This window comes from Rattus norvegicus, chromosome 7 (assembly GCF_036323735.1).
Source record: "Rattus norvegicus strain BN/NHsdMcwi chromosome 7, GRCr8, whole genome shotgun sequence".
In the NCBI taxonomy this organism is placed as follows: Eukaryota; Metazoa; Chordata; class Mammalia; order Rodentia; family Muridae; genus Rattus; species Rattus norvegicus.
Window position 1 is genome coordinate 126699680 of NC_086025.1, and position 15295 is coordinate 126714974.

Below are 15295 nucleotides of genomic sequence, written 5' to 3' on the forward strand. Positions count from 1 at the left end.
GTTTGTGTGTGTTTATGTATGTGTGTGCATATGATGTATGTATGTGTGTTTGTGTGTATGGTATAAGTATGTTTATGTGTGTTTACATATGTGTGTGCATATGGTGTATGTATGTGTGTGTTTGTTTATGTATGTGTGTATGGTGTATGTATATGTGTGTGTTTATGTATGTGTGTGCATATGGTATATATATACCTCTTGTATAATCAGACATGGTTGGTACAGCCATGGTGTATATATGTATATGTTTGTATGTATGGTGCATGTGTGTGCTTGTGTGTGTATGATTTATGTGAGTGTTTGTGTGTATCTCTCTCTGTGTGTGTAGGTGTGTGCATGTGGTAGAGAACTTGGCCAAATTCAACCTCTCTGAACCTTCTGTTCTGGCTGTACCAACCATGTCTGATTATACAAGAGGTTACAAACCAGACTCACCTGCATGACCTTCCCTAGATTCTTAGCTCCCGGGAACTGTGAACAATAGTTGTGATTTGTTACAGGAGCACAGATAACCAGGACACCGGTCATGCCCATTAGACCACTACGTCACTTCCTGTGCCTCCATGGGAGAGAGTGGATGCTATTTTGTTTAAATCATACCAGAAATTTGATAAGCAACTTACTGGATTCCTGATCATCTGCTTTAGGGGAAAGAAAGCTAAGCAAAGAGAGTAACTCACTTGCCTAAGGTCATAAAGTCGGCAGGGTGACGTTTAAATCTGAGTCTCTTCTCCACTCATTCATGAAAGTTCAGTGCAACATGCGTTTCACTCAGTTCAGTGAATCACATTTATGCCAGGCACTGTGCTAGGTGATGGGGCCATGGTCTGGAAACTTCACGATTCCTGCATGACCAAGTGGGAAAGTCAAAACAAACAGCAGGCCATTATACATTTGATCTATGTGGAGAGAAAATAGGAGGGAGTGGCCCAAAGGAAGACGAGGGAGAGAAGCTTGGTACAGCACCTAGCGGGTATTTAGGAAATACCTCCACAGAGGAAATGCCAGACAGAGCCTGAGGCCCAAGAATTAAGTAGTCAGCTGTGTGGAAGGCCCTGGGCATTTTCTTTAGGGCAGTTGTTCTCAACCTTCCTCATGCTGCAACCATTTAGTACAGTTCCCCATGTTGTAGTGACTCCCAACCATAAAACTATTTTCCTTGCTACTTCATAACTGTAATTTTGCTACTGTTATGAATCATAATGTAAACAACTGATATGCAGGATATCTGATATGGCACCCCTGTGAGAGAGGGTCATTTGACCTTCAAAGGGGCTGCCACACACGGGCTGAGATCACGGCTTTAGAGGGATTTGTAAGTTCCCTCCCACATAGAGCTGAGCCATTGCCTCAAACTCCAGAGCCTTCACTGGGAAGGACCAGCAGCAAAAGAGTGTGGTGGAATTGTGTGGAATCCCCAGAGTGAGGATCTGTTGAACTTTGAAACTCCAGTTGGGCTCTTGGTTTGCCCTCTGTCTAGACCTACAATTTTTAGGTGTGTTTTAAGTATGGCTTATCAAGTTCAAGACTCACGAAATAAAATAAAAGACTGGACCTCTACACACATACACAATGAGCCAAAGGTGGTTCAAAGTCAGTTTCAAATGGCGTAATTAGTCAGGTAGGGGTCTAGTGTAGGTGTCCATTTGTAGAACTATACACGCTAAATGCATACCGAGTAACATTAGTGTATATACAAGAAAAGAAGTTTAGGGCATGTGCTGGTGTGGGATTCTCATTGTGCAGAACCTGGGGCTTGTTTTGAAGAGTGTTTAGAGTCTACTACTGGACAAGGAGCTGTATCTGCCGCTGGTTTAATTGGCGACTCATTCATTTATGAAACCTTTACTGAACTCCCCTGAAGTAAGAGACACCAGGCAGAGAGAGGCAGAGAGAATGTGATATGAGTAATCAGGGAGCCAGCCTGTAAGAGGCTTTTTTTTTTGGCTGCTGTGCTGTAGATCCCATAAATCACAGGCAGTAACAAAAGGGAATGGAGAGCCCAGAGGGGATGGGGGAGAGTAGGAAGGGTAGGGGGCCGTCATTAAACGACTGATTGGAAAGGGAAGGAAAGAGCAGGTTGCAAGGAGGCCAGCATGCCCAAGGAGAAGTTGGGCCCTGTTCTCTGTAAGAAGAATACTTTACAACTGTTCACGTCAATGTTCTAAAAGCCAGCCCTGAAGAGAACACATGTAAAACTGTATCTCTTTTTCCTTCAAAAAAAGAAAAGTCACCCTTGTAAATCATTAATGGTCTGCTTTAAGCAGGAGATTGCAGTCCCCGGAGTGACCATTTCTCTATTCAGCCGAGAAGTAAAGAGAATCATATTGAATTATGTGAACTGAATTGGTCTCTGTTCTCTGGCACCTATGTAGGACAGATTTATAAATACTAGAATGATATAAATGACCATCAGTCAGCCTTTTTAACATGATAGGCTTTTAGTGGAAAGCCAAGGTTACCGAAAGACAGGGTTTCAGTGAAAGGTAGAAGCAGTCTAGAATTTTAAACGCCTTTCATCTATATTGATTTACGCCTAGCTCACCCAGAAGATTTTCAGTCTGCCTCTAACTGTGCCACTTCATAGAGAGCTGAGTGAAGAAGAACGTTCTTTGCTTGTTAATCCCCCTACTAAAGGCAACAGCGAAACATTCGACCGGTAGTTCTCAACCAAAGGGTTGCTTATCAGACATTCACACAACTCATCACAGTAGCAAAATTACAGTTATAAAGTAGCAACAAAGTAATTTTATGGTGTGTGTGTGTGTGTGTGTGTGTGTGTGTGGTCACCACAACATGGGGAACTGCATTAAAGGGTCGCAGCATCAGGAAGGCCGAGAATCACAGCCTTAGATAGTTAAGTCGCTCTCACTGCGCTCTGTCATTGAGTTGGAAAGGCTATTCAGAGACTAAATTTCCAAGAAAGATTTAATATAATGTTCTAGAAACGATGCAAGAGCGCAAACTGGTTTTCCTCACATGTTTGAGCTGGTGTCTCCCAGGGTGATGTTGGGAAGCAGTGACGGACAAGGGCAGAGAGGAAATTGTATGCATTCCAGGTCATCAGTATTCCGTAGTTGAAGAAAAATAGACAAGAGTTAAAGGCAAACTCCAGCCCCTTAGTTCACGGTGCTAAGGATCTTCCTTTAGTTATCTGCATTGCACTGGGAGTGTGTGAATCACCTTGCCGTTAGGAAAGACAGTAAAACAGCCAGCGTAAGCAAGCATCATATGCCAAAGTCTAGGTGAACCCACAGTCAAGAACAATTTACATACTTACTTCTTGCTGTGTTGGGGCCTGGTGAACCTCACAGGTTTCTTTGCTATTGTTGAGTAGCTCCGTGTTGGTGGCTGCAGTCAGCCCTTAGAGTCTCTGATCTTGAGTTCCTTTGGGCTCAATTGCATAAGGAGATTTTCTTATTTACCAACTGTAACCTCATCACTACCCGATCTTCTTAGACTTCAATAAAACACTGGAATGACTCTTGGAATGGTTTTTGGGGAATTATTACTTTGAAAATGACTCTTGAATACTTTACACACTCACTTTTTTTAAACATTCATTGCCACATGTGTGTATATCACCAACCTTGGATAAACCTATCTTCACTTACTTGGAGTGGGGGTCATGAAAATAATCTTAGGCTTAGGAACCTGAAATCCCAAGCTTAAGTTCTGAATCTACATTTAATCTCCCCGGGGCCTTTCCTGAGCTCCTAAAATGTCTTTGTATTTTGTGTTTTTTCACCTGTAGAATGGGGTGGCAAAAAAATATCACTGCAAAGGGTTATTTCAGATGTCATAAAGATGTGGAAAATGTAAAGTGTTATCTGGATGCTGTCCTCCTTTATTTACTGTTTAAGTGGGACCTCCTATTTCTCCTGTGGTGGAAGTTTAAAGCAAGCAGTCAGAGGACACAGGATGTGATATTCTTTGCAATGGAAGGTTGGATGAGATCTCTCTTAGCTCACAAATGTTCCTGCAGTGTGACGACCCTCCTTCTCTGGGATTTGTTTCTTCCTGTGGTACCTTGTTGACTGGCTGTACTGTCTTCTGGCTTGCTCTCTTTTGTGTTGTCATACTTAGAACCTAGTCTTAATGGCCTGAGGACTTCTGCCTTAGCCTATGAGAAGTAGACAACAGCTACAGGTCTCTCTACTGCCTGCCCCCCATGAACGCCACACTCTAACATCTCAGCTGACAGCCAACATGAGTAAGGGGGCCTCCCAATGATTCCATCCTCTAGCCATGAGTGTGTCTAGGTCAGGCTCCAGGGAGCAAGGAGTAGAGGGGTACAATGTAAGATATATTTGCTCCAAATTTCTAACCCAGCAGAATCTATGTATGTAGTAAAATATTTGCTCCATGCCATCGAGTTCTGGGTGATTTATTACATGGCCAACCAGAACAAGGCAGGATGATACATTTACTCCAAACCTATTAAGGCGGCAAAGGAAATTGGAGCAGTGCCATTCCTCCTGCTCCAGCACTGTTTTGGCCTGATAGAAAATGTTGTGGTTAGTGCTGACCGGACCGTCAGAGCCGGACGGAGATTTAGGAACATGGACACTTTCTTTTCATTTCCAGTAGGCTCAGATATAATGACATACGTCACTATCATCACCTCTCAACGTGGAGCACAGACCATTACGTTCTTCCTTGAGTCTACTTCCCCAGGAGTCAGGGTGTCTTCCACACAAGGCACCTGTTTCTCTTTCTGCTGTTCTGTCTTCGAGAGACCATATGTAGTAGGTGCAAGCCAGATGGTTTGAGTGGAGAGAACATGTGTGTGTACGAGCACATGCATGCGTGTGTGCGTGTGTGTGTGTGTGTGTGTGTGTGTGTGTGTAGGAGGTTGGATGTACCACCTGTGTGTGGTCATGTGGAGCCCAGGGTCTAGAAGCAATCCCACCTTTCCCTCAGAAGCTTCAGGAAATAGAAGTGAAACTTATAGCTCATTCACATACTATTGGCCCTCCATTCAGGGTTCTCAGCACCATGGTGGATTCCTGTTTCCTTAAAGAGGATGCCATGCCATTCTTGGTAGGGCCATCATCTTGTTCTCCTTCATTAACTCCTAGTGTGGCTTCTCGGGAAACTCTTGTTAAATTCTACAAGGCGGCCTAAAATAGTGCCAAAAGCGTGCAGAGTCAAGTGCTTGGCTTCCAGACTCAGGTCTGTCCATAGCAGATTTGGAAAACAGTCTTGGACCTTACAAGTTCTTCACATTTCTGGCCTTAATTTGCTTCTCAATCCATGACGAGTTTTGAATAAGGCATTGGTTTTCAATTAAGTATGCTTCTCCATGTTACCACAGCCCAGAGGGCTCTGCACATCCTTGGTTGTATATCGTTGGCTGGGAACACTGTATACAAGATGTCTTCTGCTTCCAGGCATATATGCGGGCTGGTGGCTATGGTGGCATGGGGATTTGGCTGGAAGGAAGTGAGCTTAGCACTTGGGAGTATCAGCAAAGAAGGAATTGAGGCAACTCTGAGAATACTAGGGAATGCCTGTTAAACAAGACAGTGTGCTGGAGGTTTCATTTGGTCCTCACCAAGCTCTCTAGTGTGGATGGTGTTGCCATTGAGTTTTCTAGGTAAACTCTGTCAGCCTTAATGGTGAACCAAATTGTTGAGGTAGGTTTCTAAGTACTGGACCTGCTATCAGACCCAGCTCTTTCTTTCTAGAACCTACACTCCAAAACACTTCCTGGATGTTTTTCTTAGTTGAGCTTTGGTGTGGGGAAATTGTCCATGTTGTTATTGGAAGGGCTTGACTTTACCAGTCTGCAGTTCCCCTCTGGGTTCTGTGTGACCATCCTTAATGGTACCTGGTGACGTTGCAAGCAGAAATAATATTTCTATGGAGACAGTCATGAAGACATTGCCTGGCTCTCTTAAGTTTTCAAAATCTCAGCACACTCTACCAGATCCATGAGGGAGGGGGTAACGTGAATGTGATTCTTTCATGTAGATGAGAGCAGGCTTTGGCTCTTGTAAGATATTCACTTCTTAACAAGAAATACCTGGAGCTAAAGAGACTAGGATCATTAGCTTACCAAGGGCCAGGAAATCTAGTCCCTCACCCAGAGCTCTCACTGGTGGTCAGGGAAGTGCTGGTTTGTAATTGTAGTGATGGGGACACAATAACTGTCTTCCATTTGCCGTGTTTCAGTCCACAGAACAATGAGGCAATTAGTATTTTAATACAGCCAGATAGCAATAATGATTTTATACAAGAACAATTACCAGACCTCCCTGGTCTTCTCCAGTTTCCCTACTGCAGAATCTCGGGTTACGTCTATCCTCCCTCTGCGGAAAGGAGGAGTTCTCAGCATCTGCTGAGTGTGACTGAAGGGCTGTTTCCTCTCAACCCTTCCACTCAGCTTCCTGGTTTCTTCAGGAAGAACCCCCCTGTGTCGTGAATGCTTCTGCTCTCACCTGCCTTTGCCTTCCTGTTGCCCAGTCTGCTTATTTTGTTTTGGCAACGTTACTAAGAATCGCTTTTCTATCCTTTCCTTGCTCGCCTGGTTCTTAGATTCGATGGCTCTAAGTCACAGCCTCGTTACAGAATTAGTATTTCCTCTTCCCCTACCACACCAGCTCACTCTCTCTTCAGTGGCCTCTGTCACACTCCGTTAAAAACAAAACTCCATCACAAAGCTGTGCTCTGTATGAAGCTTTTCCCTTCTGGGGCAGACTTCAATGGCTATGCGTGACCAGTGCTGGAGTCACAGGAGAGGAAGGGAAGGAGAGGCATTGTCATGGATCCCAGTGGGGCAGGGAGGAGCCACTGGCAATAGGCTATTGCTCAAGTCTCCTAGAGCTTCTTACAGACGGGTGCTAGGGGCACAGAAGGCTGGGACGAGGGTATTTTAAGATCTTGTATAATGAGAAGACTCAGGCCCATGGGCAACCTCTCAGGGGCTTCATTCTTTCCTAGTGAGTGGTCTAAGTAGTGTGAGAGCTTCTCCTTCTGTTGTTGAGGGTGACAGTCTCCTCTCCAGCTCACTGGGCAGTTGTGTACATGTGGTTTAGAATGTCTAGGTGAAGTTCTGTGGGGGACTTCTCGGAAGTCCTCTTCAGAATAGAGATGACTGAGTGGATGGCAGCTCTCCGGTTGTCCTCCCTGGTCTTTGTTTTTCCTTCCCTGAAGTTTAATACGTGGACACCGGTATCTTAGTGGTTACTTGAACCGCATGAGGTGCGTCGAACAGAAATACTTACCCCACACTGCCCTCCACCACCTCTCGAGACACCCAAACAGCAGCTTTTTATAATGCTGTGAAGAACCCATGGATTTAAAACTATACCTCTTACCACATACAGCATTAGTATATTACACATACTTTACTAGTTTTCTCTGGTTTCAGAGCCAATCACCACCCATTTAATGGCTTGAAGCAAGATAGATCCATTGCCTTCCTCTGTGTGCTTGCAGTGTCTGGGTAGGGGTTAGCTGAGGTGCTGCTGAAATGGGGCCCCGGCCAGACCTTTTCTCCTCCTCACCCCAAGGTTAGGTCCTTGTCCTGGTGTGAACAGACTCTGGCAGAACCTCCATCCCTGGTTCCTACAGAACTGATGCTTTCAGTTTTTGTGCTGACTTTGACAGGGTTGGAGTGGGAGCTGTCACTTTCAACCCTAGGAGCTTGTCCTCCCCGTCATTTGGGCCACACAGCCCTCTCACCTATGACTGGAGACTCTCTGAAGAGCCCAGGTCACTCAGGATAAACTCTTCAATTCAGCTAAAGCCAACCGATTTCAAGTTATCTTCCAGTTCTGTTCCCCTCTGTCTAACATTCACAGGCCTGTCTATACTGAGGTGAGAATGTTGCTCTAGGTATATAATCACAGGGGCCATCCTAGAGTTTTGCTCACTGCATTGTAAGGAGAGGAACAGAAGGTAGAGTTGGTGCCCAGCGGCTCTGTAGTCCGGCCACCCTCTGAGGGAGGCTGAACACCGAGTTTATAGACAGAACATTTGGAAGATATTGTTTAAGCCTCTGACTAGCATTTGGATACAGTTGATTCAGGGATAGATCTGGTAAGATATTTCTAAGACTGCTGTTTTGTAGTTCTGGAAACACTTTTTTTTGTTGTGTCGTCATTGGCTGGTACCTTGTCTCGGATATTGCACACTCTAGGCCTGACCCATCTCTCACGGTTCCCCAGCACCACAGAAGTCATGGGGTTCGAAGCAGAAACTTTAGCCCCTATCTATTGACTGGAACCTTGTGCAAGGTGCATTCAGAGAGTGGAGATAATTAATAATCATAGTGTCCCTACTGTGTAGGGTTGATGTGAGAACAAATTAGAGAAAAATGTGTCAACTAGGGCACTCTGAATTTTTACACAAATGTTCGCAGTGTGTCATCACCGTGCCATCCTCTGCCTGTGAGTTCTGCCAGCATTTACCCGACAACAACTATTCACTGAGCATTGAACTAGTCCTGGGGATGCTAGTAGGACGACTGAGGGAGTTCCTGCTCTCTCCCAGGGCTCATCCTCTATGGGAGGAACAGACATATAAGTAGCAGAAGATGGGATGTTCTATGGCAGATGAATGTATGGGTTGAGTTGAGAACTCCTCTCCTAGACAAAGGAGGTCAGAAGTCTTTCTAGAAGCTGTGGAAAATAAGCATTAATCATCACAATCATCACTTGAGGGGAGACTCATGTGTCAGGAAGGATTCTATGTCTGCGGATTCAAAGAACTATGGCACAGACACTCTTACCCTAACCTTTAGGTTTTAAATAAAGAAACTGAGACCTAGAGTGATAAAATAATTTCCCCATTGAAACATGGCAGGTAGGGGTTGGGGGTATAGCTCAGTGGTAGAGCGCTTGCCTAGCAAGCGCAAAGCCCTAAGTTTGGTCCCCAGCTCCGAAAAAAAGAAAAGAAAAGAAAAGAAAAGAAAAGAAAAGAAAAGAAAAGAAAACAAACATAGCAGGTAAGTGTACAGCCCAGCTCACACCCAGGCAGGCTCACTTCAGAGCCTGGATTAAGCACTGGATGAGGTGCGTGGGGGCCAGGAAGTTGGTTTTAGGACAATATTAATGGGATTGGAGACAAATTTGTGGGTATGTGACCCTTAAGCATGTTATACAGGGTGGACCGGTATGATTGATAGCTGATAGAGGAGGAAGACTCAAGAGCTAGCTGTAGTGTATGTCTTGATCCAGTAAGCGTGTCCTTTGTGGGGGTGGATGTCGTAGGGTCGGTATTGGAGGAAAGGAGTAGGGCTTTATGTGTGCAGTATAGGATGCCTTTGGGCTCACACAGATTGTCAGTGAAGGCAGCCATGGATCTGGAGGTAGGCATTGGTCTCATCAGGACTTGGATTACATTGGAAGCCAAAGGATTTTATACACTGAAATTGTCAGGTGAAAGCACGTTGACAAGGACCGAGGACCTACGTGTGGGAGGCACCCAGTTGTGGAGTGTGAGTTGCAGGGAATGAGGTGTGCAAGGGAGGGAGGGAATGGGCGGGAAATGAAGTAAGGGGAAGAGAAGGAGTACTGAATGGGGAGCTGCTGGTCTTGGCTAGGGAAGCATGAGAGCAAGTTTAGCCACAGATCTAGGTGGAAGGTTTCAGTGGGCTGGAAATAAGCCGGGGGTCGGCGGGGGGGGGGGGAAGGGTGCAGAGTAAACGAGAACACGCATATCACAGAAAGAGGCTCTTGCAGTAGCTGCAGAAGGCACGACATTCATGCAGCGGGTTTCCTTTGGCAACAGCTGAGCACAGCCATGCTGAGTGGTGGAATTAAAATAAGAATGCCAATGGAATGAGGGTCCAGAGTCCTGGCCTGTCAACTAGACACAGCCCAGAGTTATCTAAGGGAGGAGTCTCAATGGAAAAACTGTTCAGTTACATTGGCCTATTACATGTCTGTTTTCCTGATTGCTAACTGATGCAGGAGGACACAGCCCACTGTGGGTGGTACCATCCCTAGGCAGGGAATACAGCCTATGGGTGCAGAGGCTAGGGAGCAAGTCAGTAAGCACCATTCTATGGTTTCTGCTTTAAGTCCCTGCCTTAAGTTACTGCCGTGGCTTCTCTAGATAGACTGTGATCTCTATGATAAAATAAACCCTTTCCAACCCAAGTTGTTTTTGGTCATGACATTTATCACAGCAACAGAAAAGCAGACGAGGACATGGATTTTTAATTTTTTTCCCCCGTCTACATCTTTAATGTCTTACCATGTTCATTCTGGTAGTGTCAACATATGTCTCTGAATGGCACCCATGTGGTGCCAATTTAGTTGTTAAACTAGTTTAATTTAACAATTAGTTAAATTAATTTAGTTGTTAAATTGCAGAAAGAAGAAGATTTGAAAACATACCACATTTTTAATAAGATGAAAACTACATGGTTTTGGTTGTTTCTGTTGTTTGTTTTTTGTTTGTTTGTGTTTGTTTTCCATTATTGAAGGAATATTTTCCACCCAGTAACCTGGGTGTCTTCCTGAAGTCCCCATCCTTCCCTAGGGCTTTTCTGCAGTATCACTGGCCACCCCTTTGGAGGACATTTCCCAGGATCCTTTGCTAAGTGGTTTCAGACTCAGCTAATAAGCTAAATATGGTGTGTTTGCTACAGGTGCAAAGAACGGAAGAATCAAGATGTATCTTCCTCTCTTTGAGTATGGCCATGTCTCCTAGTTGGGCACCACAGACATGGAGTGTTTCTTTTCCTGCCCAGTGGGTATTAGCTTTGTCTAGAGCTTCTGGATTCTCTTGCTAGTTCCTTCATTGAAAGACAAAATAGAAATACTCCAATCTGCTTTTCTACAGTTGAGGTGATATTTGGCCCTAGATTCTAACCTCAGTCTAAACGAAAAATGATTCAAGCATCTCCCATATGTCAGAACAGCCAGAGGAAAGGAAATGACATCCAATGGGAGTGATGCATGAAGCTACTTGGATTGGTTAGAGCTCATGTCTATCTTAGTTGGATAGTTGTGAGCTTGCGATTGGCTAAGACTTCAGTACTTGTTACAAGAGTGGGCTACTGTCTTCTAGGGTACCAAGTGGATTACAGTTCTGTATACAGGTGAAATCTTTAATCCAGACTTAGAATGAGAAGCAACTTGGACAAACAGACCCACTACCTATTATTTCTTCTAACACCTTTATGAGTAGTTCTCCATACTACATTTCTAATATCCAATTACTCGATGAGGGCTGATATTTGACCAAGGCACTTACCTGTGGGTTGCTGTCTATAAGGCAAGAGTCTGTGATTGGGCAGTAGAAAAGGAAGGCGGGCTGAGAGTTTTAGAGATGGGACAGAGAGATGGAGAGACAGGGAAGGAAGGAAGGTGGAGGAAGAGAAAGACGATCCAGATTCCTGTGGCTTTAAATAGCCACAGGTAGCTATGAATATCTTATAAGGGATGGATTATTGCAGGACGATTTGTCTTATCTAGGTGGGCAGTTTATATCAATATCAACTGGCTCTGAGTTGATTGTGTGGGGGTTTCGTGGGGTGAGAATTTACTGATATAAATCTGGTGGATAAATTACAAGCCTCTAGAGTTTTGATTTTACCAGGTTACAGGGATTTATGATTGCTAACCACTGAGGGAAGATGGCGGAAAATGTGAGCAGAATCCACACAAAAGAACCAGGAGATGGGCGGTTGCTGCATAGGGTTAGCCATGGAAGGGCGGGGCTGCTGGGGCCAGAGAGTAGCTGGTGCAAGCGTGGGATGGTGTATTTTTCATTATTTAACGCAACACTTACCTAGTGTAGAAATTTGACAAAAAATGAACTTTGAAGAAAACACAAAGAAAATATATGTAATCACTACAAATCTTACTACACAAAAATAATTGTGGTTAAAATTTTGTGTATAATACTTCAAGTTGTTTCCATGTGCAAATTTCCTTTTAAATAAACATTTCCTTTTATTTCCATTTAAAAAGTTGAGAGTATATTGCATTGCTTTGTAATTTCTCTTTTTTTCCCCCCACTTAGTATATCGGAAGAAATGAAATAACCAGGGACTCACTCCTATTTACTGCAATTACAAAATATGGTAATTTCTGTGACACTAAATGGACATATTAAAATTTATTTAACTATCCTACTACTATTTGGGCTTTAGAGCATTTCCAGTATTTTGCAATATCACATCATTTATAATGATTGAGGCTGTATTTCTGATTAAGACCATGAAAGTTGCTTTCTCTAACTTGTTATTTTCTTCCAGCTGGCTTTGAAATTATTTTGGAGCCCATTTAGGACTTGACCTTGTAATCTTTTTGCCCGAGCTCCTGAGTGGCTGAGATTAAAGGTGTCTGTTACTAGGCTAGACGCTTTTCACTGTCAGTGAAACTGGGTTGAGAAATACCCAGAAGTTCTATGCAGCAGGCGCATCTCTGGGTATATCGAAGAGGGTGTTTCCAGCGGCAATAAATCGTGAAGGGTTGGCCCGAATGAATGAATGCTTAATGTACTGATAGACGTGAATGTGAACTGACATAGGGGAGGTAGTGGGACTGTGGGAGGTGGGGCCTTGTTGGGGAATGTCCATCACGGGGGACAGACCTTGAGCACCATATCTTGTCCTGGCCCTTTCCCACTATGGCTTTACTCTTCTCTGTGTCTGCTGTGATGTTACCTGCTCCCTCTTCCGTATGCTGTAGTGAGATTCTTCTTCACCCCAGGTCCAGAAACATAAAGGGTCAAGTGAACATGGACTGAAGTCTCTGAAACTGTCAGCAAAATAAATCTTTCCCCCTCTTAAGTTGTTCTTGCCAGGTATTCCGTCACGGCAACAAGGAACTAACAGTTCTGCTAGGATAAATTAAAAATTTCCTTTCTACGAGAATAGGGTTTTATTTATTTTGTGCTTTGCTGAATTCTCTGTGTCCTGGGGGTGGGGGCTCTCAGGAACAGTGGCATTCTTGGGGAAACTTGAGGTGGAGAGGCTGCATTAAGGGATACATATGGCCTGGGAGACCTTCGACATGCTGACACGACTCCTTTCCCAGGGCAGAGCTGAATCATCACACGGGGAGCAGTCAGCCCAGACCTGGCTGACTGCCTGCTGCGTTGTACAGGATGGAGCCTCCGGGCTACCGCAGCTGCTGGGTTCAGCCTTGTTGAATTGAGAATTTGTGTTGAAATTGTGGGATTTGCCTGGCTGAGGCCGAGAGCCAGCTGAATGGGAGCGAGGCCAGAGCTGTGTGGATTTAGGTGATTGTCCACTCTAGCTCCCCCAGGACATCCACCGGTGGCTCTACAGAGGCTGGTGCATCGTGGCGGATGAAGGCTTTATCTTCTTCATAGAGTCTTGCCAAAAAATTTTTTTTTCTTTTTTCTTTTTTTCCGGAGCTGGGGACCGAACCCAGGGCCAGGGCGTTGCGCTTGCTAGGCAAGCGCTCTACCGCTGAGCTGAATCCCCAACCCCAACCAAGTCTGAATCTTTTTTTTTTTTTTGGTTCTTTTTTTCGGAGCTGGGGACCGATGAATCCTTAAAAACTAAATTACTTACCTGAATGCGTGTGCGCGCCCCTACCCCGTGCGCATGCGCATTCAAGACGCGCACTCAACCACTCAGCGTTTCTCTAGCTTAATTTGAGATTTTCAGCTAAGCTCTTTAACTACTGTATTTCAAGAGTTAAGGTCTTAAGGAGAGGCTTGGCTACCCCAGTAGGTAAAGGGACTTCTGTCCTTTTAGTAAGGAAGTCAAGTTGCTTTGCTAAGTACCAGCTGACTAATTTAAATTATCCCCCCCCTCCTCCACCCCCCAACCACCCCGTTGTCAAGCATCCACAAGAAACTCGGGTCCCAGTGTTTATCGTTGTTTTGCATAAACCCAAACAATGACTGCATGTCCCAAGCTAAGTAAAAGCAACGCAGTCACCAAAGAAAACAAAACAAACCCTCTGAACCAAAGAGGAATGTGAAGGCCTCGCAGATTTTCTGCTGGGGTCACACTAGAGCCTCCAGACTCAAGGTTCCTGGAAACCCCGTGCACTCGAAACTGGAGGGTTTAAAGTGCTTACTTACCGAATCCAACAAGTATTTGGGGATCGTGCTGAGTGCTGAGTCTGAAGCTACCCCCGCAGGGCTTCACTGTGAGAAGCCGCTGCTGCAGGCACTGATGCACGTTTCTGTGGGGTGGTGAGGAGCTTGGTCAAGAGCTCTCAGGTGGTTATCTGGCTTCACCACTGCTCTCTGTGAGATCTTGGGCAAGCTGGCTTCTTTGGCTCCACTTTCGTAGTTTAAAGAGGACGTAATAGCTTGGATGGAAAGCATGGAGGGTTAAGAGATGTGGGTTCAGACACCTCTAGGGATGTGGGGCATTTTCTTTGTTGCTTTTGGTCTTTGGGGAAGGCATGAGGACCTGGGGCCTTTGCAGACCATCTTTAACTTTCGTCTTTTGTGACTCTTTACCTTATACTGGGAGCACTTGGCCTTTGGTCTTAGATAATTTCTGGTCAGTTCTGGTCACTGGGTGCTGTGGAAGAGAGGGGGTGAGAACATATGGTGTTTTCCTGATGTCTAAGTCTCTGAGGGTCTCACATATATCCAGGTCCAGGGGAGAGTCTTTTTTTTATTATTATTTAAATATTTATTGACCCCTTTTGGGGTGTGTGTGTGTGTGTGTGTGTGTGTGTGTGCATGTGAGCGTTCCTCAGCACATGTATGGAGGTCAGAGGTGGACTAGCAGGGGTAGTTGATTTTCCCCTTCTACCATTTGGTCCTGAGAATTGAACTCAGAGCTTAGATCCAAGGCTTGGTAGCAAGTGCTTTTGCCTCTCACCAGTCTTGCCAGGCTGCTGGGGAAGAATCCACGAGGAAGAATGACGGCATGGGTGCAGGGTTAGAACTGGTGGAAGGTGACCCATCCTGAATGTGGGTACACGTTCTCAAGAAAACACAGCCTAAAGCCAGGATTCCATGGACCACACCCAGGGAGAAGACTGCTTAGCTCCCTGCTCAAACATTTCACCCACTTGTCCATTTGGTTGCTCATTTGGGCCTGTACAATGTCACTTCTGTGTCCTACCGGACCATACAGTAAATCCACCCAAAGTTCTGGCTTTTGCACAAGCCACGTCACGTCTCTTCTAGGTGCCCAGTGCTTTACAGGGGTTTCCTGACGCTTCTCCTTTTTAGACTCCGTTGTTACAGACAGGTACAGATCATTCAGCCTCTGTAGTGTGCTGGCACCCTCTTACGCTCACACACTCTAATGCTCACACCCTCTTACGCTCACACACTCATATGATCACACACTGTTACGCTCACACACTCTGATGCTCACACACTCTGACGC